Raw genomic sequence first — 27,837 nt, forward strand, 5'->3', positions numbered from 1 at the left:
TTTTTCTGTTAGTCCAGGAAAACAGAAGTGCCTTGGAGATCTTTCTCCACAAATACTACTAGTTTTGTTTTGCTGGATTTTGAAAAGTTGTATTTCAAACATTAGACTTGTTCTGATATTTTAAAATTGGAGTATCATCTATTCCTACTCACTAGCGTTTGGATTTTGACTTTCTCCTCTCTAACTTAATGAATCGAGGACTTAATTTATGAGCCTTTCTAGAACTATTAAGACTCTCTAATTCTTTCACTTTTGGCAATAATTGTCTCCACATTTACTTTATAGAGTCCCCTTTGGTGGAGCCCACAGGCGGAGAGGAAGCACAGGATTCGTAAGATGGAGGGCGGGTGAGTGACTGAGAATTTGGGTTGGAACTTGGGGAAGAGTGGTAGTGGTTTCTCCTTAATAACAGAAATAAGACTAGAGAGACTGTGATGGTTTTTGTCTTACATCAACTGTATTAATAATTTGGGTGGCATAGTTATCATGCCATCTGTACTAAGATTTTGTCAAATTCACAGTGACTCAGCACACAGTTGACAGTTTGGGGAAACGGCAGACAGTTGATCCCAGGGCTCAGCGTTTCTTTGGCGATAGTGGTCAAAAGCACATCATTAAAATGCAGTTTGGGACTTTGTTTTTTTGTTTTAATAATAAAAATCACAACTCTTAATAATAGATACCATTTTAGTTGTAATTGGCAGACAAATATGCTTCTGGAGCCACAGAAGTCAAACTTGAAAGAAAGTAAAGAAAACTTACTTTCTATGTAATGAATATTAACATAATATATTATTAATATTAACATAAAATAATTATCAAGTGACACATTTTCATTCAGAAGAAAAATGATGTGTGCCCAAGATTAACTTTTATTACTTTTTTTTTTTTAAGATTTTATTTATTTATTTGACAGAGAGAGACACAGAGAGAGAGGGAACACAAGCAGGGGGAGCGGGAGAGGGAGAAGCAGGCTTCCTACCGATGAAGGAGCCCGATGCGGGGCTCGATCCCAGGACCCCGGGATCATGACCTGAGCCGAAGGCAGACGCTTAACGACTGAGCCACCCAGGCGCCCCTAACTTTATATAAACTCAGAGTTACGATTTTATACAACATAATATTGCAGCAGTGATACAAACAAAGGGAAGAGGGCAGTAAATTGACATCAAAAAAGGAACGGAGCCTGTGAAAGTGGAGCCATTAAAGAAAGGGGGAAAATCTGTGGGTCTGGATCTGTGGCAGGGGTTTCTATTTTGTAATGTAAAAATAACCTTAAATTGGTTGTATTGGTTTACTGGTGAATTTATGAGTTTTCTAACAATGTATGTAGTGGTACAGTTAGATGAGACTGAGCATAATAGGATAAATACTAGAAAAACTTTGTCTCTGGGACTCTTTTACTGCTTTTTTTTCCCTTACTCCTTCAACCTCCTCATTTGGGGTCACCCTCCATAGGCCTTGCCCTGTTTTATCGTGATCAGGGGAGACCCCAGTACTTTTGGGCCTTGACAGGTTATCTCTGAAAGATGAGCAGACACACTTAATGGCAGATTATTTTACATTTAATTGGGGCTCTTGAAAATCCAAACAGAATTTCCTTATGGTAAAACCTCAAACATTGACATCTGTTGCAGGAAATATTTTTAGGGAAGAGGGTTTTTTGACTCTGCCCCCAAAACCCAGCCTGTTGCTGGATGGGAAAGAATGAACACAGCAAGAGGCCCGTTACCTGCTAGTGTGTGGGGATCTGGACTGGGCCTTTGATCGACACGACATCTACCATTTGATCCTTACAGTGAGATCAGCATTCTCATTCACATTTCACAAAAGAGGACTTGAAAAAGACACAGAGACCAAGTGACCTTTCTAAAGAGGTTACAGTGGAGGCACATCTTAAAATCAGGACTCCAGACTCCAAAGCTTTTACCTTCACCTCCAGACCAGTCTTTCCCAGTCACTGTTTTCTTCTGTTTTACCCAGACCTCTTTGTGATGAACATACAGTATCTTGCCCTCAAGAATTCCTTTATCTGGTTCTCTAGAGACGGTTCCCCAGCTCCCTTGTCCATCACCACACAGACCTGCTGCTTGTTGGTCCCTTAAGTCTCTTACTGGGACCTCCCGTTGGGCTTTTGGCTAGGAACCGAGAAAGGCCTTATTAGCAGAGGTGGCCAACAACTGCAGCGTTCAGTTCTAGTCATACTCAGGTTGGTTTGTTTTTTAACAGATCGGCCCGCCCTGATGCTTGTACACTCTTCTTATAGAGTAATGCAGGTGTGCAGGAGGGGAGGGTACACTCTGGAAGGAGCAGCTAGCTGTGCTTGGGGGGCTCATGGAGAGGTTCAGGGAAGAGGGTGTCATTCCACTGAAGCTGGACTATGTCCTCGACTATAAGAAGCTGTCTTAGATGTACTGTGTGTGGAGCGTCTGTACCAACAGCGGTTCCCTCACATGGACATGTAGCTGCAGCCAGTAAGCTCGAACACTTCGCCTCTTCCCTTTTCCCCTAAGTTTTACGTGGTCATGTATCTTCTTTTCCTCCCCATATATCTTTTAGAAAACTGGTCTTCTAGCTAGCTGTTCATTTGTTTCCCTTTATGTTTCTGCTCTCTGCTCTTAAATTTCTCTGGTTTTTGGAAGCAGGCAGATAAATTTCTGGTCGGTCAAGCAAAGTCAGATTAATGTTGATGGTTGATAAAATAAATAAAAATAAATCTTTACAATAAATGTTGATTGTCGATTTCTGCCTTCTTCACAATACTTAGTAGTGTGTGAAGGGTCACGATGTTGGTGGGAAATGAAGAGAGGAGGGTAATGGAACTAGGCACCTGATCACTTTATCATCTTTACTGTGGCACAGATGGTTTTCTTCCATTTAGAATAATTTCAGGACTGAAAGTGTCTGTCTCAGGACAGACTAGCTGTGTTCTTGAGCTGAAAATACAGTAAGAGGACAGTTGGCTGGAGGGAAACATTATATTCAGTGGTATATTATTTTCTGGCCCAGTTTGGTTGTAAGGCTGTTCGGTGAGTTACACTTAGGAAGGTTCCCCTTTGATTAAGTCTTCTCATACATGTTGGTCTCTCATGTACATGCGGTTTTCACAGGCACATTGCCAGATGTGAAAGCAACTTGGTTTACTTGAGAAGCCGTATGACATTATGGAAAGAGCCCTGCACCAGAAGTTAGGAGAGGTGAATTCTGGACCTACCTCAGTCTCTTGTTCTTTTCCTTCGAGTTCATCAACTGACTTCTTTTAGGTCTTGGTTTTTTGCTTTTTAAATGATGGGATAGGATAATGCTCTCTGAGGTATTGGTTGGCTCAAAACTTTCATCCTTTCGTTATTTCTTTAACTATAAAACCTTTGTTGAGTGCTTCCCACATTTCATGCAGGGAATAAAAGACGTGGAGTATATAGACCTATAGGTGATGGAAGAAAATTGAGAGTCCAGAAAAACCCATACATCTGTGGTCAGTTGATGTTTGACAAGGGTGGCAAGACTAGTCAGTGGGGAAGAATAGTCTTCAACAAATGGTACTGGGACAACTGGATTTCCACATGCAACAGAATGAATTTGAACCCCTACCTCACGTTATGTATAAAAAGTAACTCAAAGGGGACTTAAACGTGAGAACTAAAACTGTAAACCTCTTAGGAGAAAATGGGTAAATCTTTGTGACCTTCGATTGGGTAATAGTTTTTTAGATTTGACATCAAAAGCACAAGCTTTTGAAATGAAAAGCTGATAAATTGGACTTCATCAAAATTAAAAACTTTTCTGGGTCAGAGGACACTATTAAGAAAGTGAAAAGATGACCCACAGAATGGGAGAAAATATCTGTAACAGATATCTAATAAAGGTGTAGTACCCAGCACATATCACAGAATTTTTATAACTCAACTATAAAAGACGACAATAAAAGAGAAATAAAAAATGGTGAAGAATCCGAATTGACATTTCTCCAGAGAAGTTACACAAAGGACCAATAATACATGAAAAAATGCTCAACATTATTAGCCATCAGAGAAATGGAAATCACAATGACATGAGATATCACTTCATACCCTCTAAGATGGCTGTAATCAAAGAGATCATAGGAAGCGTTGGCGAGGTCACAGAGACAGGGGGGCCCTCACACAGGCTCCTGGAATTAGAACACAGTGAAGCTGCTTTGGAAGGCAGTTCGGCAGTTCCTAAAAAACTTAAACACAGAGTTACCATATGACCCAGCAGTTCCACACCTAGAGAAATAGACCCAAGAGAATTGAAATCCTGTGTTTCCATAAAACTTGCATATGAATGTTCATAGTAGCATTATTCATAATAGCCCCAAAGTGAAAATCACCCAAATGTCCAATAACTGTTGTATGGAAAAACAAAATATGGTGTAATTTAGAAAATGGAATATCACTCCTCCAGAAAAGGAGTGAAATACTGATACATGCTCCAAAATGGATGTACCTTGAAAGCATTATGCTAAGTAGGAGAAGTCAGACACAACGGTCACGTATTGTACGATTCCATTTATATGAAATGTGCGGAATAGGCAAATCCATAGGCAGAGAGCAGGGTAGTGGTTGCCAGGGGCCGAGAGGAGGAGGGGCTGGGGAGGGACTGCTGATGGGCTCAGCATTTCCTTCTGGGGTGATGAGAAGTTCTGGAATTAAGACAGTGGTGATGGGTACACAGCCTTGTGAATAACCTGAAACCCACAGATTGTACACTTGAAAATGGTGACTTCTGTGATATGTGATTTTTATCTCCATAAGATTTTTAAGAAGACATAGCCCTTCATGGTGCTACAGTGAACAGTTTATGTGATGAGGATAGGGTTCTGTGGGAAGATAGGGAATGACATTTTCTCCTAGTGTGTGGAGTTGGGGTCAGACTCCTGAAATGAGTAACATGGGGACTTGCAGAATGAATTGGAATTATTTAGGTAAAAAGACATCTGGTAACGGAAATGAGGAAGAATTATGAGAATTAACAGCTTCCAGCCAGTGTCAGCTGTAACAGATCTAAGCTCCTCCCTCTGTCCTGTGCAAGACTGTCAGAGACCTTTGCCTTAAGTAATTTAATTACCTTATGTTATGATGAGATACATATATGTATGTCACCTTCTTGGGAAAAACCTAGCATTTATATTTCATGATTTGATTGTAAGATTTTAGTCCATGGCATTTTATAATTTAAAATTGTCATGAAACCAAAGCTAGCTTCTAGAATTCGTTTATGCTGGTTTTTTTTCTATTTATGTTTTATAAGTTCAGTTTGTAGAAATTCTACTGTTTTCATTCCTTTTGACAGTTTGAGGTTAATTTCAGATCCTTGTAAGCATGATTTACTGTAGAGTTAGGATAAATACAGATATTTATTTTTGTTTTCTCTTAGGTAATAAGATGTTTTATTAGGAAATTTCAAACATGTACAAAAGTAGAGAGAACAGCATAATCAACACCCATGTAATAATATACCAGCTTTAGAAATTTTCAACTCATGGCCAACTGTATATCCACTTACTCTTTTACCTCTTGGATTATATGGAAGCAAATCTCAGATGTCACATTGTGTCATACCTATGCTTCATTTATGTCTAAATGACAAGAATTTTTTTAAAAAAACATATTGAGTATTTTTTAACTTGGAAATTTTTTTCTTAGGAAAACAAATTATTTTAAAAGTTATCTATTACCAGAAATTGTTACTGTTACTCTTACATAATTTTAAAAATTTGCTTACATATTCAGTTCTTCTAATAAGTATTAGGTATGTTTATAAAATAACAAATTTATGTTACAAGAATACGGTTCATACATTAGTCTTTATGCTCCTCATTGTGACTAACTAGGACTTACGCATGATAAAACTCTTCTCTACAGCTAGTCATTACCTCTGTTTACCATATTCAGTGGCCTTTACTGTTTGGCCTTCTAAGAGTCTGTATCATGTAATACTGTTTACTACCCATTCCTTATTGGACACCCATCTCTCTTGGCTTCCTTGGCATCTGACCTTCTTGGTTCATCCCTGTGTCAGAATGCTCTTTCACGGACACATTTTCTTTTGATACCCACCGAATGTTACTATACCCCATCCTTACTCTGTTCTCCAGCCTCTTCTGACCTCTCTGCAAACTCTTAGTTCTGCTCTCTCAGCTGTGTGATAGGTTAGCTGTGTGTTAGCGAATCCCTAGTATTTGTTACTAGTGAATGAAAGAACCTCTTTTTCATGTTCTAGTTGAATATTTATTTTTTTAAAAGATTTTACTTATTTATTTGAGAGAGAGAGAGAGCGCGAGCGTGGAGAAGAGCAGAGGCAGAGGGAGAAGCAGGTTCCGCACCGAGCAGGGAGCCCGATGTGGGGCTCGATTTCAGGACCCAGGGATCATGACCTGAGCCGAAACCAAGACTCAGCTGCTTAACCAGCCTAGCCACTCAGGCGCCCCTAGTTGAAAGTTCCCGCGGATATCCCCGTGTCTTCATGAATTCGGATCTTCAAGACCGAGCCCGTCTTCTTTTTTGTTAACTCTGATTCCCCTTCAGCTTTCCTTTACTGACAGATCACCAAGTTTCTTCAACTCGCTAGGCTGTAAATGTTTCTATCTTCCTCTTCCTTTAGTCTCCTCTGCACATGCTGTTATCTTGTCTTAGTAATTCTTTCTTCAAAATATGTAAGTTATTTGCATTTTATTCTTATTGTTGTATGCTTTTTTTTTTTCTTCCATTTAGGAAACTTCCTAACTCCTTTTAGGTCAGCTCACTGCTCTTCTCTGTGATTGCATAAACCTCTTGCGTTGTCTTGTCAGGATGATCTATGTACACGTCTTTCTCTCATTAGAACTCAAGCTCCTGGGGCGCCTGAGTGGCTCAGTCGTTAAGCTCTGCCTTCGGCTCAGGTCATGATCCCAGGGTCCTGGGACTGAGCCCCGCATCGGGTTCCCTGCTCGGCAAGAAGCCTGCTTCTCCCTCTTCCACTCTCCCTGCTTGTGTTCCCTCTCTCACTGTCTCTCTCTGTGTCAAATAAATAAATAAAATCTTTAAAAAAAAAACAAAACTCAATTTCTTCGGGACTAAGATGGGATTTTATTCATGCTCACCTCGTGGCACATGAGGCATTGTGATATTTATTAAAAGATAATTGATTTGAATTGAACTTCCAATCCCTTTACCTGTATTCCTGCAATACCTACCTAAGGTCCTGTCTTTCCCTTGCAATATGTCCTATGTAGAGTAGTCTGAAGCCTTTGAGTGTCTAATGAAAGCAATAGAATGTCAACGTAAATCAACCCTGTAAATTTCCATCATAGAACTTACTGCCTAAAATTATTATTTATTTTCTTTTTTATTATGGGTTTCCCCCCCTGGAAAAACCCTCTGTGATGGTACAGAGCCATGTCAGTCATTTACATTTTCGTGTCCTCTAATATAACCTTCCACATAGTAAGACCCTAATAGATATTCGAATACGAATGGGTACTCTCCCTTGCGCCCCAGGAGAGAGCAGTGCGCTTATACCTAATACAAATGATTTCACAGCAGTTATAAACCTCAGACTTTGAATCGTTCTTTTATTGTATCAGAATAATCTTTTTTAATATTTTATTTAAATTCAATTTAGTTAACATACAGTGTATTACAGAATAATCTTTCTAAAACAGTGCTTTTATCAATGAAAATCCAGTTAAACTCCTGGGCCAGACTTCAGAGAGGTTCTGAGAATACAAACATAAATAAGAACATCATTCCTGTTTTTTATGGAATCTAGGCGTGAAGAGATAGAAGTGCTTATGCCTCCTTGAGGAGGTCAAGGAAAGCTCCCTAGAGGACCTCTGCTAGCTCTGAGGTTTTTCTCCAGCGCCACAATGACGTAGTCCGCAGGTCCCATTTTCCTCTGCAGGAGGCAGGAGCCTGGGTCTGTGCAGAGAGAGGAGTGAAAGCTGCCCGCAGCCTGGCTGTTCCAGCAGGTTCCAGCGGCTGCCCTCATTCTGACCCGAACACTTCCTTCAACCCAAGCAGTAACTTCGGAATGGAAATCTAATTCCTTCCTAGATGGAGATGATTTTTAGATCATCCCTTGTTTTGTTAGTTTAGATAACTGAAGGAGAAGCCACTAGTGTTCTAAGGGCTTTACTGAAGCCACTGCGAGCTTTTGTTGTTTGTGGTTTGGTGGATTTTTGTTTGGTTAACAGGGAATCAGGAGACATTAGTACTTAGCACCACTAAAGTCCTGCTTACTCACTTAGACTTACTTTTACCGCTCATTTACTCCATTTGTTTTCCCTTTCATTCCCATTAGAATGTAAGCTCTGTGAGAGCAGGATTTTGTCTGTTTCATTCATTGCTTAACAGATGTTTGTTGAATGAATGCTTAGGAAGTGATTGGTAGCCTTCACAGAGTAGTTTAAATAAAATAGTGGGGATGGAACCTGGTTTGCATGGTTGAGGGTCGCCTCAGCTGGTGATTTCAAATCAAACAGGACTCTTTTCTTTCCCCTCTTTTAAAAAGTTTGGTAAAGGGGCGCCTGAGTGGCTCAGTCGGTTAAGCATCCGCCTTGGACTCAGGTCCTGATCTCAGGGTCCTGGGATCGGGCCCCACATCCAGCTCCCTGCTCAGCGGGGAGTCTGCTCATCCCTCTGCGCCTCCCCTCCACTCATGTTCTCTCGCACGCTCTGCTCTCTCTCTTTCTCAAATGAATGAATAAAAAAATCTTAAATTTAAAAAAAGTTTGGTAAAGAAATTATTTATTAAAATTATCTGCTTAGTCACTTTTGTTTCCTTTTTACTGATGGTAGCTTGTTAAATCTCTTTTAAATGAACATGTCCTCTTTAAGTATCCTTCTTGTAATTTATATAAATTTTATAATTATAGAATGTATTTATTACTGTAAGTTCTCCGATCTCAACTTCTTATGACTTTTTAGATATTTAGAGAAAATGAAAATTTTAAGTGTTCTTTAACCTAAATGCAGCTGTGAAATCATGGTAAATGGTTTTGGACCTTCGATTAATTTTATTTTGAAAAATTAACTTAGTAAATGTGCACCAAAAGTAAATGTGTGTGTAAATGACTTTACATTATTCAAAATTCTAGAATTAGACATCTGTCTAATGAATGCTTTTCTAAATGTTGGTAAATCATTAATAGTAATTAAAAGGTTAAATACAAGCTGAAGAAAGCTTTGAATTTTGAAATGTTTGTAATAACTAGTGATCTGACTGATGCAGACGTTTTTGTCAAAGTTGAAAAAGTTAGAACTAATTAATTTCTTGGGAGACATATGATGAATTGTAGGTGTGATAACATATTTGAGTAACATATGGTAGTAATGGGGCACCTTTCTAGTGACAGGGCAGCCAGTTAAATATAGACTTTTTTGGTGTTTTTCTTTCATTACCATTCTTTGTTGCAGTGTATTTTTAAACCAGTCTTCTTTTCTAGAGGTCATTGCTCAGGATTTAATGATTTATATTTAAATGTTAACATGAACATGTAATTCTATTCTAAGTTGGCATAAATTTTAGTGAAAGGGTTTCTTAAAACTGTAGCCATTCATTCTTTCCCTCAGCGTGCACATGCGTGCTTCTCTGACTAGGTAGACCCCGTGTTTGGGGAAGTATAGTCTCAGTATATACATTATTTAAACTGCAATTGCCCTTGAATGAGGGCCAAGAAGGAGTGTTAGGTGGTTACCTTTGCCGCCGTGTAGCGCATACGGGCACTTATTTTCAACATTTAGCTGTACTTTTCTCTCAGAAGGATTCACTATTTGCATTTTGACTAATTTCCTTCCTTCCTTCCTTCCACTTTTACTTTCTGAATATTGCTTATTTATGACAACAGATTAAAAAAGGAATTAACCATTCTGTTATTAAAATAGTATCTAACATATTGTTAGAGGAAATCTCGAGTTAGGAATTTTGCAAATAGAGGCAATTTTTGGTCATGACGTAGTTTTCATTTTTTAAAAGTTGGGTTTTTACCACAATTTACAGGCTTGTAATCAGGTATGTAAGTCTACAGTTTTATAACTGTCCTTCAGAGCAGTCCACATTGAAAGGAGAGCTCAGGCTGACAGTGACTCAGGGAGGGGAGGGTGTTCAAGGGAAGTCTCCCCCTCTTAACGGTGTGCTGAGGACCTAGATGGAGTGGAAAAGGTAGTGAAAGGCTGAGCTTTCCAGATCTTCTGACATTAATGCAAGAGCCGTATTTACATCTAAAAGGACATAAACTGAAAGGGAATTGATTTTAAACCTTCAAGGAGAGAGGATATGTAAATTCTAGAATTATTAGGGAGATACCTTTAACACTCCTTTGGCCTCTACTCCAGATGCTATTCTGGAGTATTACTGTAGTTTTGGATATACTTACTTTAAAAATCTGCATGCAGTTAGTGGGTCTAGCTTGTCTAGAAACCTTCCAAATTGATTTACTAAACTTTTTTGATATCACCATAATTGTCTTCATTTAAATTTGAGTATCCTATGAAGACTTTTGGTATGGACATCTGTTCTATGAATTCTTTCTTGTTCTAAATCTGTTGTAAAATTTTTCTTGTTAATTGGCATGCTTTTAGCCAATGGGAACAAAGACAAATGTCCCTGAGGGGACTGCTAGAATATTTTGTCCCAGGTGGGCTCTGACCTCAAGCCTTAAGCTAGATAATGAAGGTGAACTTTCACGTAATTCACTGGAAAGCACTAGCTTTCATTCATTTAATAAAATTCATAAAATTTATGAACACTCAGTTTTGAAGATAGCAAAATTCCCTGAAATACAGCTTACCAATATGAAAAATGACCAGGGATTTATTCTGGGCATATAAACTTTAAAGACTTTAATTGGTACGATTGTTACAATGATTAAAATCTCCAGAAACAAAATGCTAGTGGATAGGCTGATTATTTACTATTTAAAACTTATAGGAGTTTTAGTAGAATAAATGATGATTTATAAATTAAGTGATTGGTTTTATTAATTATCAGCAGTAATGAACTTCAAATTGGATCATTTTTCTTTATGCAAGTAATAATCCATATAATTCTATGCAGCTAGTAGGCAGTATTTAATGAAGAATAGAAGGATAATGATTTTTCATTCAGTAGGAAAATCTGATATTTGATTTGATTTCATAGTTGAGTAATTACACTTAGAAATAGCATTTTTTTTTTTTTTTTGCTTTCATAAGTTGTTAAAATATTTTTTTGTTCAGTTAAGTCTGTCTTTAGGTCCTAAAGAAGGTAAATGACAGATATCAGATCTATAAGCCAACATTAAAATTCACTATAAAATACTTGGCCCCAGTCTGGAAAACTGGGTTTAGTTCTAGCAATGTTTCTGGAACAGTGAGTGAATGATATTGGAAGATTAGGGGATTTACATTTTAAATACAGTGTCAACAGTCCTTACCTTGCCGTGCATAATTTGCCTCTCAGGTGAGCTCAGGTCAGTGCTAACCATTCACATATCTTACTTTTTTTCTGAAATGAGAAGTCCTAAGTCCCTTCAAGACTTGTTAGTCTTGAAAAGAAGTGTTTGAGAGAAAATCTGTTAATAGTCTTATTAATAGTATGGAAAACAGTCCATTTTGTGGAGCATGATGCACTCTGTCACATAGAAACATTCTTTTGGATGCTTTCATAGCCATCTGTAGAGGATGGATCATTGATTTTACATAAGTCATATAAAAAAGATAATTTTGACACAATCTTTCTTTCCCTAAAAACCTTGTTTCTGGAAAATGATGTGTTAGGTTGAGCAAATCATTACATAGGAGTCTCAAATTTGGCAATTAAAAAATATATGGTAAGTTCATTGTTTATGATTTTATTTTAGTGTTTTCTGTTGATATGAAAAATTTTGAGAACAGATGATCAACAATCTAGCCTGAGAATAAATGGTTATTTTTTTGCCTCTAGGAATGAAAAATTAATTTAAATAAACATATTTTAAATCTATCCATTTCACATTGTTGAGTCACTAAATACATGCCAGAACTTCTCAGAGACTCAGGAGTTACTGTGAAGATATTAAACTTCTTTTTCAGAAATTTTGGGGTAACTATAGATGCTTTCTTCATTTACAATTACTGGGTATGCTGACAAAAAACTAATTTTGACTTTACGAAATTGGCCTAGCATCATAATTTCTGTTTTTGTTTTTTAAAGATTTCTTTATTTATTTGAGAGAGAAAGAGAGAGAGAGAGTATGCGTGTGGGCAAGCGCCGGGAGTGCGGGGAGGAAGTAGCAGAGGGAGAGAGACTCTTCAGCAGGTTCCACGCCCAGTGCGGAGTCTGATGCAGGGCTTGATCTCACAACCCTGTGATCATGACCTGAGCCGACTGAGCCATCCAGGCACCCCACATCGTAATTTTTTTTTTTTTTAACGATTTTATTTATTTATTTGACAGAGAGAGAGACAGCTAGATAGAGAACATAAGCAGGGGGAGTGGGTGAGGGAGAAGCAGGCTCCTGCTGAGCAGGGAGCCTGACGCGGGGCTTGATCCCAGGACCCTGGGATCATGACCTGAGCCGAAGGCAGATGCTTAACGACTGAGCCACCCAGGCGCCCCACATCGTAATCTCTTATGAGATAATGGATTTGAGTATCGGGAGTTCAGTCAACAAAGATTCCTGGATGAAAGACCCAAAATTCTGGACATTTTGGCTTTAACAATAAAATAAATATTTCATACATTTCTTAAAATGCTTATATATTATATTCCTTGAAATACATTCATATAATTGTCTTTGAAAAAATTATGTCTTAAAGTTAACTGGTGTTTCTTTCTAGCTAACATTAAATCCTTATGAGGCAGAGTACTTTGTGCTTTGCCTTAGTGTATCACTTCGTATGTTTAAGTGGCTGAGGACAAAGCAGAGCAAGATCATTAGACTTCTTACTACAGTCCTGGGGTGATGATCATTGTCTAATTTGGGCCCGGACAGCTAGGTAACCGGGACAGGCCCTTCACTGGTGCGTATTGATGCCATAGCTGACTTGTCAGATGATCCCGGGGATTTGAGAAATCTTTCTAAACTGTTGTTCCTTGATTGAATTTTCAGGAGCCAGGGAAGATGTTCTGTCAACTCCTCAGCTTTAAACTTAATATTTGGGATTCAGTGAGTACTTGGAGCCTGGGTAAAGTGAACGGGCTTACCTGAATGGGAGTAGAGTCTGGCCTTGGCCGGCTATCCTTCTGTTCTGATTGAGTACTTCGGCAAGGGCAAGGCTGGTTCCATTTGGTGAGGTGCACCTGCTGTGATGGTGGTCTTATCAGTGAGCCGAATCGAGTTGTTCAGTACCTGAGGTTTGGGTGGTTAGGCAAGGAGTATAGCACAGAATTGGCCTCAGAGGACAAATACTGGATGATCCCATCCCACTTCTATGAAGTACTTAGAGTAGTCAAATTCATAAAGATAGGAAGTAGAGTAGTGGTTGCTAGGAACTGGGGGAGGGAGAGATGGGGAGTTACCATTTAATGGGCACAGAGTTTCAGTTTTGCAAGATGAAAGGAGCTCTGGAGAGGGTTGGGGGTGGTGGTTTGCAGAATGTGAACGCACTCTATGTCACAGTCTCAGATGAAAGATCTAAGATACAAGAAGAGATGAAAGAATGACAAATGTAAAAAATTGTGCAACCTCATTAGCAATCAGAGAATTGCAAATAAAAATCACCATGAGACAGTCTCTACACTCACACCATTTTGGCAAAAATGAGAAGCCTTGATAATATCACAGGTTGGAGATGTTGGCAAAAACGAACAGAACACCCAGGACAGTTTGGCATGATCTAGTGAAGTTGAGGATACGTATACCCTCTGACTCAGTACCTGAACTCTACTTAGAGAGGTGTGTGCGTATTTTCACCAGGAGACCCGTGTAGGAGTGTTCAGAGTAGCATCGCTTGCAATGACACGAAACTGGGAAGAAATGTCCCTGCACGGGAGAATAGACAAGTAAGTTGTGGTTCACACAGTGGCATTCTGGACAAAGCTACACTAAACGCGGATGGATCGCACAAGCCTAGTATTGAGTGAAAGAAGTAAGGTACAGATGATGCATTTGAACTTCAGATGCAGGAAGCATTCTGGATTATCTAGGGAGACATAGCTAGGTGCTAACACAACAGTAAAAACCAGGTAAGTTAACACCATAAAAGTCGGAAGAATGTTTATACTCCAGGGGAAGGATAAGAGGATGCGAGCAAGAAGGGACGTGTGGACGGCTCCTCAGGTGCTGGCAGTGTTCCGCTCACCTGCATGCTGACCAAACGCAAGTTCACTTGGTAATCTTTCATCCCGCTTTATTGTATTTTATACGATGGGGCTGGCTGTTGTGGAGAAGTTAGATTTGATTGTTAACCCTCATCCAAACTGTCCTTGTCCCCCTTTATTCTGTTTTCCAGCAATAGTCTCCATGATCTTATTAAAACTTGAGTCAGATGACCTGGCCTCTTTGCTCAGAAACATCCCGTAGCTTCCCACCTCACTCAGAGTAAAAGCCAGAGTCCTTGGTGCGATGTACAAGGCCGTAGATGACACGGGGCTCCTCATTACCCCTCTGACTTTTTCCTCCTGGTTCCCCCCTTGTTCTTCATGCCCTGACTGTTCCAGGAGCATGCCAGGCATGTTCGCATCTCAAAACCTTGCCGTTCTCTGTCAAGAAATCTCTCCCCGACCTTCCCTCTCCACTGCCCCCAGATACCTGCACCTAGCTTCTTCACATCTGTTCAGTTTTTCTTAAAAGTTACTTCTCAATGATGTCGTCCTTGGCTACCTCATCTAAAACTTCAGTCCTCTCCCTGTTTGGTGTTTTTCTCCTTGGCACTTACCAGTATTTAACATACTCTACTCTCTACTTGTTTCTCTCCCATCAAATATGAACTCCATGAAAGCAGTGATTTTTTTCCATTTTTTCCTGTTGTGCTCCCCATGCCTGTCATAAAGTAAGGGACTCAGTTTTTGTTGAGTGAAGAATGAAGGAATGAATGAAATGTATTTCTAGAACCAATTAATTGAGAGCTTTCATTGTTAGATAAAGCTACATCAAAATGCAAATAGGGAACACAAGTGTAAAAACCTTTACATTTTATTTATTTTTAATTTATATTTTGAAATAATTTCAAACTTACAGAGAAGTTGTAAGAGTAACTCAGAAGTTTTTCTTTCCTGATCCATTTGAGTCTAAGATGCTCCATTACTCCCGGATACTTTGGCGGATGTTTCTTACAAAAGGAGGACATCCTCCTATATGAGGAGAGTATAACTATTAAGTCAAGAAATTGACATTGGTACATCAGTCACTACTATGTAATCATCAGGTCCTCTTCAGATTTTGCCAGTTCTTTCAATAATGTTTTTTTATTGAAAACTTCTAATCTGAAATCTTGCGTTGCATTCTTAGGTTGTCTTTAGCCTCATTTAGCCTGGAATGGCTCCACAGTCTTTACTTTTATGGTCTTGATGCTTTTGAAGATTACATACCAGTTATTTTGTAGAACATCCCTCAATTTGGGGTTGTCTCATGTTTTTCTTCACTGTTAGATTCAGGTTGTACATTTTTGGCGCTATCACAGAAGAGATGCTGTGTCCTTGTTATATCCTCTGGGGTGGTGGTCAATTTTGATTTATCCCATTAGTAGTGATGTTAGCTTTGATCACTTGATTAAAGTAGTGACTGCTAGTTTTCCACACCATAACGGTACTCTTTCCCCTTTTTGTTATTTACTATTTTGTAAAATTATCTTTTAAAAGGTTTAGACTTGTCTTTTTTACCCATTCCTTTGAATCAGGTTGCATTGTTGCCTAGTGAGATCAGAGGTTGGTAGAGGGAAGGAAGTACATTTTGAAATCTGGGGCATTTGGGGAAGTGAAGGTAGACCAAGATGGTATGTATGGCATGATGGAAGAGGGCAGAAGACCTTGAAACTGGTAGAAATAACAGCAGGGTGTGGGAGAAAAGTTTGTATCAGGGAAGGATGTAGGAATTATGCCAAAGGTACACTTGCCCATTTCAAATACTTGATTACGGCAAATTATGTGCCTGGAAGGAGTGATAAAAACTTAACTTCCTTTTCCCCACCCTTCCATTCCAAGGGCCTAGATTTAAGGTTGGGTTAGCTGGTACTGATTAGTACTATTTAACTGAGTTAAATAGACCTTGGATGACATCCTCAAATTTATAGCATCCACTATTTATAACATTATTCTCTGGAACAAAACACTCCCAAGTACTCAGAAGCTACCAATGAACTAAAAGGGTGCAGACCACTTATAAACCCGGAGACTACCTGCAATGGGTTTCTGTTATTTAAAAATTTAAAGTGTAGTTAAGTTTGAAAAAATAAAAAGTTGAAAACACCAGATCTGAGGCTAGTGTGTAATTGAAATGAGGTTGTTTTAGACAATTAATTTTGGCAAGTGATTAATCCTTAATAAAGAATAATTGTTTTATCTATTTTAGGGAAAAATTAATTTAACAAACCTATTATTATGTGAAATTTAGGTAATGAACATGGGCAGTACATAATTTCCGTAACATTTATAGCATCGACCACAAAAAAGGCTGAATTAGTATCATCAAATACAAAGAATGTTCATTTCAGAATCAGAGCTGTTCAGAAAGCACTGCTCGTGGTTACTATAATTAAGTCAACATTTCAGGGCTACTTGAGATGCTATGCCATGTCACTTTACTAGATGTACCTTTCAGGTGCTTATATGCTCCGTTTTGGATAAGTATCACTTTTTTTTTTTTTTTTGTACTTTCCAGTATTGAGTAGATTTTTTTCTTAGTTAAAAATGTTCTCTCATTCAGTGATTTTTGATTTTATACCAAAAGTAAAGAAACCTTGAGTTATGTTAAATAATAAAACTGATGCCTGCTAACAGCACTGATTAGGACTCTGCACACAGCATTAGCCCTGGCTCAGCAGCTGGCTGTGATTAGCCGGCTGGACTTTGTAGGTAGGTTCTCCCACCTTTCCCTGGAGCCAGGGAGTTTTGGTTGGGTTGTGAACAGATACCAAAGAAATGAAGAAAGTCACCGGAGGGGCGCCTGGGTGGCTCAGTCGTTAAGCATCTGCCTTCAGCTCAGGTCATGATCCCAGGGTCCTGGGATCGAGCCCCACATTGGGCTCCCTGCTCAGCGGGAAGCCTGCTTCTCCCTCTCCTGCTCCCCCTGCTTGTGTTCCTTCTCTCGCTGTGTCTCTCTCTGTCAAATAAATAAATAAAAACCTTAAAAAAAAAAAAAGAAAGTCACCGGAGATTATTCTTTTGGCTTATTTTTTGATGAAGAGAAAGAAAATAGATTGCAACAGGTCAAAGAAAGATGATGTTTGGATGGGGTGGGCATGTTCGTAGGTTGTAGGGAAGGAGTCAAATACAGAGGGGAATTTTGAAGATTCAAGAGAGATACAATCATTGATGTAACCAAATCTTACAGATAACAATAAAAATGGGACACAAGACTAAGGGCTAGCACTTGGCAAGGAGCCTGTATATGTCTTCCTTTGAGGGAGAGAAAATGAGGGTGTTCCAAATAAAGTGTCTGCTTCGAATGCAGAGTTGGGAAGTTGAGGTTACTTACATTCAGTGGTTTCCATGTTTTCTAGGAAGTGAGCTTATTAGAGGATGAGAGAGATGGAGTTTGGGGAGAGGGATTTGAATAAGGGCAAAGAAGATGTGACATGATTGCTTTTGGTAAATAATCATCTATCAGTTTGACTTGATAGATGGTCAAGTCAACTGGAGATGAATTGTAATTTCCCAGAGTTCCCAGATGAATTATGGTTGATGCATTTGGCTTAGTTTCATGATTTAATATTGCCAGACTCAGAACAATTCCACAGAAAATGGATTTTACAAAAGGCATAGGGTGGGGATCGATAAAATGTGTACAGTGAGGGCCCCTGGGTGGCTCAGTCAGTTAAGCATCTGAGGATCCCGGGGTCCTGGGATCGAGCCCCGGGCCGAGCTCCCTGCTCAGTGGGGAGGCTGCTTCTCCCTCTCCCTCAGCTCCTCCCTGCCCTGCTCATGTTCTCTCTCTCTCAAATAAATAAATATAATCTTTAAAAAATGTGTACAGTGAAAGAAAAAGTAGATGAGAAAAATATAGACTGACCAAAGAGTCCATAGAGAATGAGACAAGCGAGCAGGTGTGGAGGGGAACTTGTAGACTGGGAAAACAGGGAGAATGAAGGCCTGGAAATGGTGGGAAAGGAAGGAGGAGGTTCAGTAGGAATGGTGAAATTGGGATATTAGCTAAAGTATTAATGGTAGAGTAGCTGATTTAGGCCGTAGTGTTTGAATGCCTAACATGTGCTGGGTCCCATTCATTTGTAGTTACAGGAGACCAGAGTACCAAACATGCACTGTTCAACGGAGTTGCCACTAGATGTCACTCTGACTCATATGGCGAGGCTAGCCTGGACACACTACTCTTCAAAATGCAACGCTTTGAAATCCGGATGTATATAAACAGGCAATCTTAAGGAGTTTTCGCAGATTGATTCTTTATTATCTGGTTGTCTTATCTGTAAAACTACATCTTGAGAGAATACGTCCTTTGAACAAAAACAAACCCTGAAAAGTTTGTGATTAATACTGCTTTGCATCATTGACTTATTTTTACTAAACTTAAAAAAAAAAGATTTTATTTATTTGTTATAGAAGAGATAGTGAGAGAAGCATGAGCAGGGAGGACAGGGACCTGAGCCGAAGGCAGACGCTTGACCACCTGAGCCACCCAGGTGCCCTTATTTTTACTAAACTAATCACACTAAATAGGAAGTATTCCTCCAGTGAACTTTAACATTTTCTGAAATTCTTACATCAAAGTTTGTGAACTTGTTTTCTTTCCTTTTAATACTGTTTCAGTTATTCATCATTGGTTTAGTTATTCGTATATTGGTTTGGCTTTTTATAGGGACCAACGAATTTTTATAAGCACCAAAGGAGCCACTTATTTCTACGTTGTCACGATTGTGCCTCTCTACACCATAGCTATAAGTGTAAAGTTTTACTTTATGTGACCTTTCTGTTCTCAACTATAAGGAAGAACATGGTATATCTATCCCGCTCTTTAAAAAAAAAAAAAAAAAATTTTTTTCTTTTAAATCCCATTCTTGTTTTCTATCTCAACCAGATAGGATCACCAAGTATAGTTTTGCTTCTTTATCTTCATGCTCAGATAGAGGAGCTATGTTTAGGGAGCTTGTCTGATTTCCTGCCTGCCCACAAGGTTTTCCAGCTTGGTTCTTTTAAAACCTCTGAACTATTTTGGACAGCTGTGCAATATAATTGTTAAACAAGCCTGTGAAAACAGACAAAACTAACAACCATGTTGACTTCCTTAAAAACACAGATAAACAGTACCCTGGCACATTATATATTTTATAAGATCTGTGTATGTTCTCTCTCTTTTTTTAATCTGTGTGTGTTAGGGGTAGGGTTAGGGTTTATGTTAATTTTTTCTTCATTTAACTGAGAAGAGATTCTGCTAGAACTGTTGGGTCTCAATATAAAAAATTTGAAGATCGTTATGGTAGAAAAAATATAGTATCACATTTTTTTCTTGTGATTTGTCTGACCATTTATCCCTGTGCTTTTGACATACCCCATTTCACTGGTGACCCTTAGGTTGTGATTCCTTATGACCTTAAATTGTTTCGTGAAAAGCTTATACACTGTCTTAAGTAAACTGTTTTAAATTTATCCCTTTTTGAACTTTATTGTGTCTTTATTGTGTCTGCAGACAACAGTTTATATTTTAAGGTGATTTTCCATAGTACTTCCTATGTAATATTGACCCTTTCATTTGGAAAGGTACCTGTTAGCTAACATCATATAATCAGCAAATACTAATCAGGAAAGCCCTTTGCATCAAGTGGCACAAACTTGGTAAACTACAAAGAAGAAAACAAATACATTATTTGGAATAACTAGAAATAGGCAGAAGATGCCATTGCAACTTGCTTTGAGAATTGTACATACGGCTGGGAAAAAAAAAACGTACTTTTTCATTGTTTCTTAGGACCAGATGTTGTTAGGTGATATTTTGGTCTATGAATTAAGGATGCCTCCCTTTAATCTTTTCATGTCTCTTGCAAAAAAAAAAAATGTTTTTTTGGTCAAATGACCACAAAAATGTTGCATTTACTGAGGTATAATGGGTGGAACACTAGCAAGAGAAGAGGCCAGTGAGAACTTCGTAGCAGCACCATCAGAATTCTGCTTCCTCAAAATTATGTTGAGCCAGTCATTATGAATTACTGCCTCTGTGATGCAAAAGCATTGAAGTGGGATGCAAAAGTGCTCCATGAATGAAATGCCCTGGGAAGTTATTCTGTAATTACTTTTTTATTCTTAAATTCACTTTGCCATGTAACTTTCAAAATGAAACTTCTGACATTTTTGTTGGTATATGGAAAGAGTGAGTGTTCGTTTCATTTTGTTGTTGTTGTTGTTTTGTTTGGAGCTTCACAGTGAAAATATTACATATTCTTTTTTAGGAATATATTCTTTTGTTGCTCTAGGAACAATACGTTTATTTAGATAATAGCCATCTATACTCTCTATCTCTAATCCCCCAAGGTCTTAACCTCCATTACGGACAACTGTAGATTTTTGTTTGCTTGGAATAGCTTCCTGGGCATGTAAAAACTCTTTTGACATCATTATTTAGGGGTGCCCATCCTCCCAGTGGAGCCACAGCCTAATACAAAACCTTTGCAGCTGGTGAGCTCCCAAAGCCCCTTTTGGTGATTGTTTATAAGCTCAGCATGGCAGCTTGCGGTTGTTTCTTTCCTCTCCTGGCCTCCCCATCGCCCCCCCCCCCCACCTCACCCTCATGTTCATGTTCTTCAAGACAATAAGCCTTCTCCAGAGGTAAAACACAGGGCGAAAATCTCTTATGCCATCTTTATTCTCTGTTCTTCCTGATTCTTTTCTATAAGTGTATTAATAGTTTTTACTGGAGATTTTCAAGGGGAAGTTCTCACTACTTCACTCTCTCTTCTCTCCTCTATCCCTGTCTCTGTATCTCTATCTTTGTGTCTTCTCTGATGCCTCACTGTCTTTAATAAACTCATTTCTTTGATAAATTAAAGTACCAACAGCAGTAAATATTCAGAGGTAATGGGACGACTCTTGTTCTCTATAGAGTGTTAATTTGAGACAGACCCGGGATCAGATGTTCAATCTGCATTTCTGATGATGGCCTAGTTATCAAACTTTGAAGTGTCTTCATCTCTCCCTAGGTTCTCTAAAACAATGGGGTACAAATAACCCAAGCAAGTGGCAATTAATGACTTATTAACTCAGTGACATACTGGTTAGCAAAAAAGTCTCTAAAGTTTTTTTGTTTTGTTTTAACTAGCTTTATCAAATACAGGCTTATATTGGTATTATTTAGAGGAAAAAATATTACTCAAGACAAACCAGGTTTACACTATTGGAATGTAAAGATGGGAATATATTTTAACTGAATAATTAAATAGGATATGATTTCCATATTATGAAAATATGTAACACAGCCCTCACTGAGAAGATCTGAGAAGACACGGGACTCACAGGCCAAGTTAGGGATAGATGATAAACTATTACAAAATACACAGAGAAACATGTTTGACTAGAAGTACTACTACCTGTGTTTTGAATTTAGTGAAAAAAGTGTCCAACTAGGGCTAACTGAAAATAGAAACAAAGCAGAGCAAAAAATCATCCAGTGAACCTGGAAGATCTTTTCTTTTGTTCCACGTTGGGAATTTGTGTTTCTGCAGTGTGTTGATAACTTGTATTAAAGTTATGTTCTAGAGTCAATGCAGATTTTGCTCAATTTTTTTTGAGGGTCTACCTAACACATTTTTATTGAGATATTTAATTGACCTATAACATTAGTTTCCAGTGTACATCATACTAATTTGATAGTTGTATATATTGTGAAATGATCCTCATGTAAGTGTGAAGCACTCTTTTTTTAAAAAAAAATTTTATTGTTATGTTAATCACCATACATTACATCATTAGTTTTTGATGCAGTGTTCCATGATTCATTGTTTGTGCATAACACCCAGTGCTCCATGCAGAACGTGCCCTCCTCAATACCCATCACCAGGCTAACCCATCCTCCCACCCCCCTCCCCTCTAGAACCCTCAGTTTGTTTTTCAGAGTCCATCGTCTCTCATGGTTCATCTCCCCCTCCGATTTCCCCCCCCTTCATTCTTCCCCTCCTGCTACATTCTTCTTCTTCTTTTTTTCTTTCTTAACATATATTGCATTATTTGTTTCAGAGGTACAGATCTGAGATTCAACAGTCTTGCACAATTCACAGCACTTACCAGAACACATACCCTCCCCAGTGTCCATCACCCAGTCACCCCATCCCTCCCACCCCACCCCCCACTCCAGCAGCTCTCAGTTTGTTTCCTGAGATTAAGAATTCCTCATATCAGTGAGGTCATATGATACATGTCTTTCTCTGATTGACTTATTTCGTGAAGCACTGTGTTTTAAAAGCTGTTTTCATGAAGAATACTTTTGCAGATGCTCAGTTTAGATAGTTATTATATGTATTGAATTCACTAAATCTAACTTCAAAGACATCCTATAGGAAAACCCTTTGTGTAGTAAAATTTTTGTTTCTAGTACCAGCGATTAAATGGGCAGGAGTAGAGGTAAGAATAATAAACTCTTATTCTGGAGAGCTCAGTACTAATATCACCTATTACCACTTATTTTTGTGACCTTGGGTAAGTCACTTTACCTGTTTTTGTAAAATAAGAGGATTGACCTAAATTATCTCTAAAATCCCTACATGTTTTAGCCATGTCTTTGGTGTCTTATTTTATTTTCTTATATACATATACCCCATACTTTTATTTTAGAACTGAGGTCTTCAACAAGTTCATTACAAAAAATTTAAAAATCTCTTGCATTACTTGCACAAGAAAACATCTTTTTGAAAAGTTAATAAAAAATATTTTTAGGGGCGCCTAGGCAGCTCAGTCGGTTAAGTGTCTGACTCTTGATTTTGGCTCAGGTCATGATCTCAGGGTCTTGAGGTCAAGCCCCACATTGGGCTCCCTGCTATGTGTGGAGCGTGCTTAAGATTCTCTTTCTCTCCCTCTACCCTCCCTTCCCCTCCCCCCATTTGCGTGCACACGCGCATTCTCTCTCTCAAAAAGCATGTAATAAAAAATACTTTTAATGAGTAAGGACTTTAATGAGTAATAATTATCACAAATGTGATTCCTACATGGTGACTAGAAGAGCCATTTCAAAAATTACCATTGGCCGTAGTAAAGAATGTTGGAACTAATAGATGTTGCAAAGTACAACAAAATGAAGAGATTCTGTTTCTGTTACCAGTAATAATTTTTAAGGTAAACTTTTTTTTAAAGTATGAGATACATACAGAAAAGTAAAAAGTCCTAAGAATACCCTTGTGTGAATTTTCACCGAGTGAACACACTAGGTAACTAACAGCATATGAAGAGGCAGAACATGACCACCACCTTCTAACCCTTTCCCTCCTACCTCTCCAAGTCCCTGTCCTCCACCAGCTAATGGAGTGGCTTTTGCATCACAGATTAGTTCTGCCTGCTCTTGAATATGGAATCCATTGGCTTTTTTTTTTCCCAATGCCATATTCATGAGATTCATCCAAGTTGTTGCATGTAACAATAGTGCATCCCTGACTGTTGTTACATGTTTCCATTGTGTGGCTATGCCACAATTTATTTATGTGTTCTGTTGGATATTTGAGTTGTTGCTACTTTTTTTTTTTTAAGATTTTATTTATTTGTTTGACAGCAAGAGAGAGAGAGGGAGCACAAGCAGGGGGAGTGGGAGAGGGAGAAGCAGGCCCCCCGCGGAGCAGGGAGCCTGATGTGGGGCTCGATCCCAGGACCCCAGGATCATGACCTGAGGCGAAGGCAGATGCCCAGCAGACTGGGCCACCCACGCACCCCTGGGTTGTTTGTACTTTTTGGCCATATGTCTTTTGGTGTGTTATGTGCATATTTTTGTTGGGTATATACCTACAAGTAGGACTCCAACATCACAGAATATGCATATGTTCAGCTTATTTTGTAGATACTGCTAAACACTTTCCTGAAATGTTTTTTTTTTTTTTCCAATTGAAGTATAGTTGACATTGAAATGTTGGTTCTTTATATTCCCATTAGCAGTTTACGGGAGTTCCATTGGTTCTGTTTCTTCGTCAGCACTTGAGATTCTCTTTCTTATTTTAGTCATTGTGGTTTCAATTTTTATTTCCCTGATGACTGCTGAAATTGAGCACTTTTTAAAAATATGCTTGCTATTCATTTGCAGTCCTAAAATAATTTTATGACACTGCATTTAAAAGTAATTAAACTTCCTTATCTTAGGGAAGGGACATTGTAAATAAGATATTATCTAAAACATTTGGTGTGATCATTTGCTCTAACACGTATTTGGTAAATTGTGAGATTCTTTGAAAAATCTTTTCTAACTTAATGAAACTGCTTTCTACATTTCAAACTGTAAAATTAATTTTAAATGCTTATCTTTTAAATATTCTTAAGACTGTTGATATAATTTAAAAATGAAAACTATCAAAATGAAGTAGTTTAAAGAACTACCATATGGTTTTTCCCCCACCAGGATAAAAACACCAGACATTGTAGAGAATGTAACTTAAAGTTGATCTAACTTTAGTTTTATTGAAGGTCAATTATACTCTTACCTTTTAACATGGACTTTGAGATTTCCTTGAGCAGTATTTTAAAAGCTGTATTTCAGAGGTAGAGACTAACTTTTCCCTGTGTTCCTACATTTTCCAGCTTTCCATGCAGTTATGTTGGATCCAGGTGACTAATTTCTGGCCAGTGGACTGTGAGCGAAAATATTATGTGTCACTTTGGACTGAGGCAATGTACTTCCCTGATCTTCTCTCTTGGCATGGTGACCTTGGAGGCCGTGCACTCCCTGGTTCGTGCACTGAGCCACCAGTACTTGTCTGTGTTCGCTAACCTAATACAGTTTTGTTTCAGTGGACGGTCTACACACTTTTTGAAAAAGATACTCTGAAACCCCCGAAATACTTTTATATCCAGTGTTTTCATGAGCAGAGTGCTGTCTTGCTTAAAGACTAGAGTTCAGAGGTTATATCTATAAGGGGAGGTAGGTTTCTGATGAGAAAGTAAGGAAGACCAGGAAGTTTGTTTTGCTATACTACCAAAAGAGAAGAACACATAAAAACAAATGTGTGTTTCGGATTCCCCAAGAGACGTATTTATCATTTACATGGAATCCCATCATTTTTGTGTGATTTTAACTGGTTCGTTTTTCTTTTAAATTTTTTAATTTAAACTTAGGAAGGTGACAACTGTCCTAGGAGACACATGTCACAGAATATATAGGAGGATTATGAAAAAAGGATTGTAGCCCCTAAGTATTTACTGAATATTGTGAATATAAAGAACTCAGGGCCTAATTGAGATGAAAAATACTTTATTTTTTTTTTTTAAAAAGAAGGTCCTTTCATCTTCAGCTACCATTTTAATTTTTTTGGCACAAAAGCAGTTTCTTTGGAAAGCTCTCATTTGTTTATTTCTTACTCTTGGTTTTGTTTTAGAAAGAATTCCCAGCAACCAAATATAAACCTGAGTTAGTACTAAGGTCCGAAGTATGTTATATATCATCATGTGTCTATTAACCTTCTTGTATTAAACGACTTAAGCAACATTAGTAGAAAACGTTGGAAATGTGAGATGCGTAGCACCAGGGGGATGATAGGACAAAATTGAAATGAATAAAAAGCACATGATAAAAATATGCAACACTCTGATTGGCCTATTTAAGTATTTTGTGAAGGATTATTGTTGGACTGTGTTCTAGAAACTTGTAAAGGAAAACCTTCATTCCCTCTGTTTAACCTCCTTATAGTTATTGTCAAGATTAATATTCTTGCATATAAATTTTCACCAGTATGTGTGATAGAACTGTCTCTGACTGAAGAGTTTTAGTTAAACAACATCAGTATGGGGGATAAAAAGATAAATGCTCTTTAATAAATTATTAGAATAGTTTTTGACTGGTGTTCTTGGAAATAGGTGATCTGAAGTCACTTTTTGTGAAATACTGATTTGTTTCAAGAGTAAGAGAAACATTCAAGGAAACAAAAATCAATAATGTCCAAAGACTGTTTTGTTGCAGAAAAAGTACAGGTACTGCACATGTTTTCCTAAAACAAAGGGCATGACATGAAGACTTAACACTATAAGTCTTTTTATTTTTAATACAAAAAACTGTATTTACTTAGAAGCATTCGGAATGTCAACAGAACAGTGGCAATTTGTGTGCGTGCGCATGCGTGCAGTTTACAGAGGGGTATTCAGTTACCAGAATGACAGTTACTTCGTACAAAGTGCGTCAGAGGCAGCTGAAGACGAAAAAACCCTGGTCCCCAGAAACAACGAGCTGGAGCCTGCTGCCAACTGAAGCAGGCGCGGCCGCGGTGTCGAAAATGCCACCAGGCCAGGCCTGTCTAAAGGCACAGTAGGTAGTGTGTGAACTTTGCCGAACAAGACGCTGTGCAGTTTAAAAACAAATCTTGCACGGCCTTGCCTTGCAAGTTTTTTCTTTAAAAGGAGAGAGTTGGCTGCAGGGGGTTTAGATGCTTTACGGACGAGGGCAGAAGCTGCGCTAGAACCAGCTTATTCATCGTCCTCTTCTTTGTCTCCCTCCTCACCTTCCTTTTTTTTTTGCTTCTTCAGCCCTGGTGGTGACTCCCGTTTTTGCCTCATCGAGCCTTCCTTCAGCTTGGCACGCAGCAACATCTGCCTTGTATTTCCCCTTCAGCTTGGCAACCGTCTCTTCGTGAGGCCGCTCGCTAGTCCCCCGCACAGTCATTCCGCATCTCTCCCCGTTTCTTTGCAGCCTCCCCGCTGCGTAGGCCGGATGCTCTCCTTGGACTTGGGGCCATACTCAGCACGAAGGAGGCCTCCTGGGTGCGTTGAGATCCTTCAACTTGTTTGGTTTCCCCTTTGGGACGGAGAAGTCTTCATTTATCTTTTGTGATGGGCCTTGGCAGCCTTCAGCATGTCTTTACGTTGTCCCTTCTCTTTGGCAGACATGGTGTTGCACCTCTCTGGGAGCTTCTGGGTGCTTCTTCCTGTGCGCCTCCCGGCAAGTTTGGACAGAGAATGCACATGATGACATTTTGCCTCTCGCTTCTTAGGCTCTCCTTGGCCCGTGTTTCATTATTTTCCTCAGCGGGCTCAGCGTCACCCGGTGCCCAGAACAGTCTCCGTGGAGCTCCGGGTCCGGCGGCGGCCGTGAGGGTGGGAGCCAGGTGTGTAGCCTGCAACTCTCAGTCTTCCAAGGGCTGGGCTGGAGTTCAAAGTGCCAGTACTCTTCACTGAAAATAGAACAATACACAGTTATGTGCATGATGAAGTTAACATTAATGGGATACGCTTCCCAGATGTGGAGCCAACATTTCCTCCAGAAGACACATTTCCAAGTACTTCTTAGCTTAAACAGGTACTTGACTGAGACCCCTCCCCTAGCACTTTTGTACCCTGGAACTTAAAAACTATGCTTAGAAAATTTACAAAGATGAAGTGCTGGGGTTTCTAGGGGCCACACTATAAAGAATTACTAATTATCCGGCCTTGTATCCGATATTTGAAATAAAGAGTAAAGATGGAGGCCAAAGCAGATCACCGATAAAGATTAAATTGGAGGCCTTAGTGTGAGAGCCAAAGGACCTGCTGATTTAATTGCAGAATTAAGCAGACTTTTCCAAGTACATTTCAGACAATACAAGTAAGACGGTGCCATAG

The 27,837-nt window shown here is 38.9% G+C and overlaps 1 protein-coding gene across 3 annotated transcripts in view; it reads left to right on the forward strand.

Moving 5' to 3' along the window:
- The window catches only part of AKT3 (AKT serine/threonine kinase 3), a 310,972-nt gene that overhangs the window by 61,340 nt on the left and 221,795 nt on the right, over nucleotides 1-27,837 (forward strand). The window contains exon 1 of one of the 3 annotated variants that reach the window (XM_078077907.1): nucleotides 286-347. The exons of the other annotated variants lie outside the window; for them this stretch is intronic. The gene's annotated coding sequence lies outside the window, so the exon portion shown is untranslated. Of the gene's footprint in view, nucleotides 1-285; nucleotides 348-27,837 lie in introns of those variants that run through there. 3 annotated transcript variants of the gene reach the window in all.

The sequence above is a fragment of the Halichoerus grypus genome, chromosome 7 (assembly GCF_964656455.1).
Source record: "Halichoerus grypus chromosome 7, mHalGry1.hap1.1, whole genome shotgun sequence".
In the NCBI taxonomy this organism is placed as follows: domain Eukaryota; kingdom Metazoa; phylum Chordata; class Mammalia; order Carnivora; family Phocidae; genus Halichoerus; species Halichoerus grypus.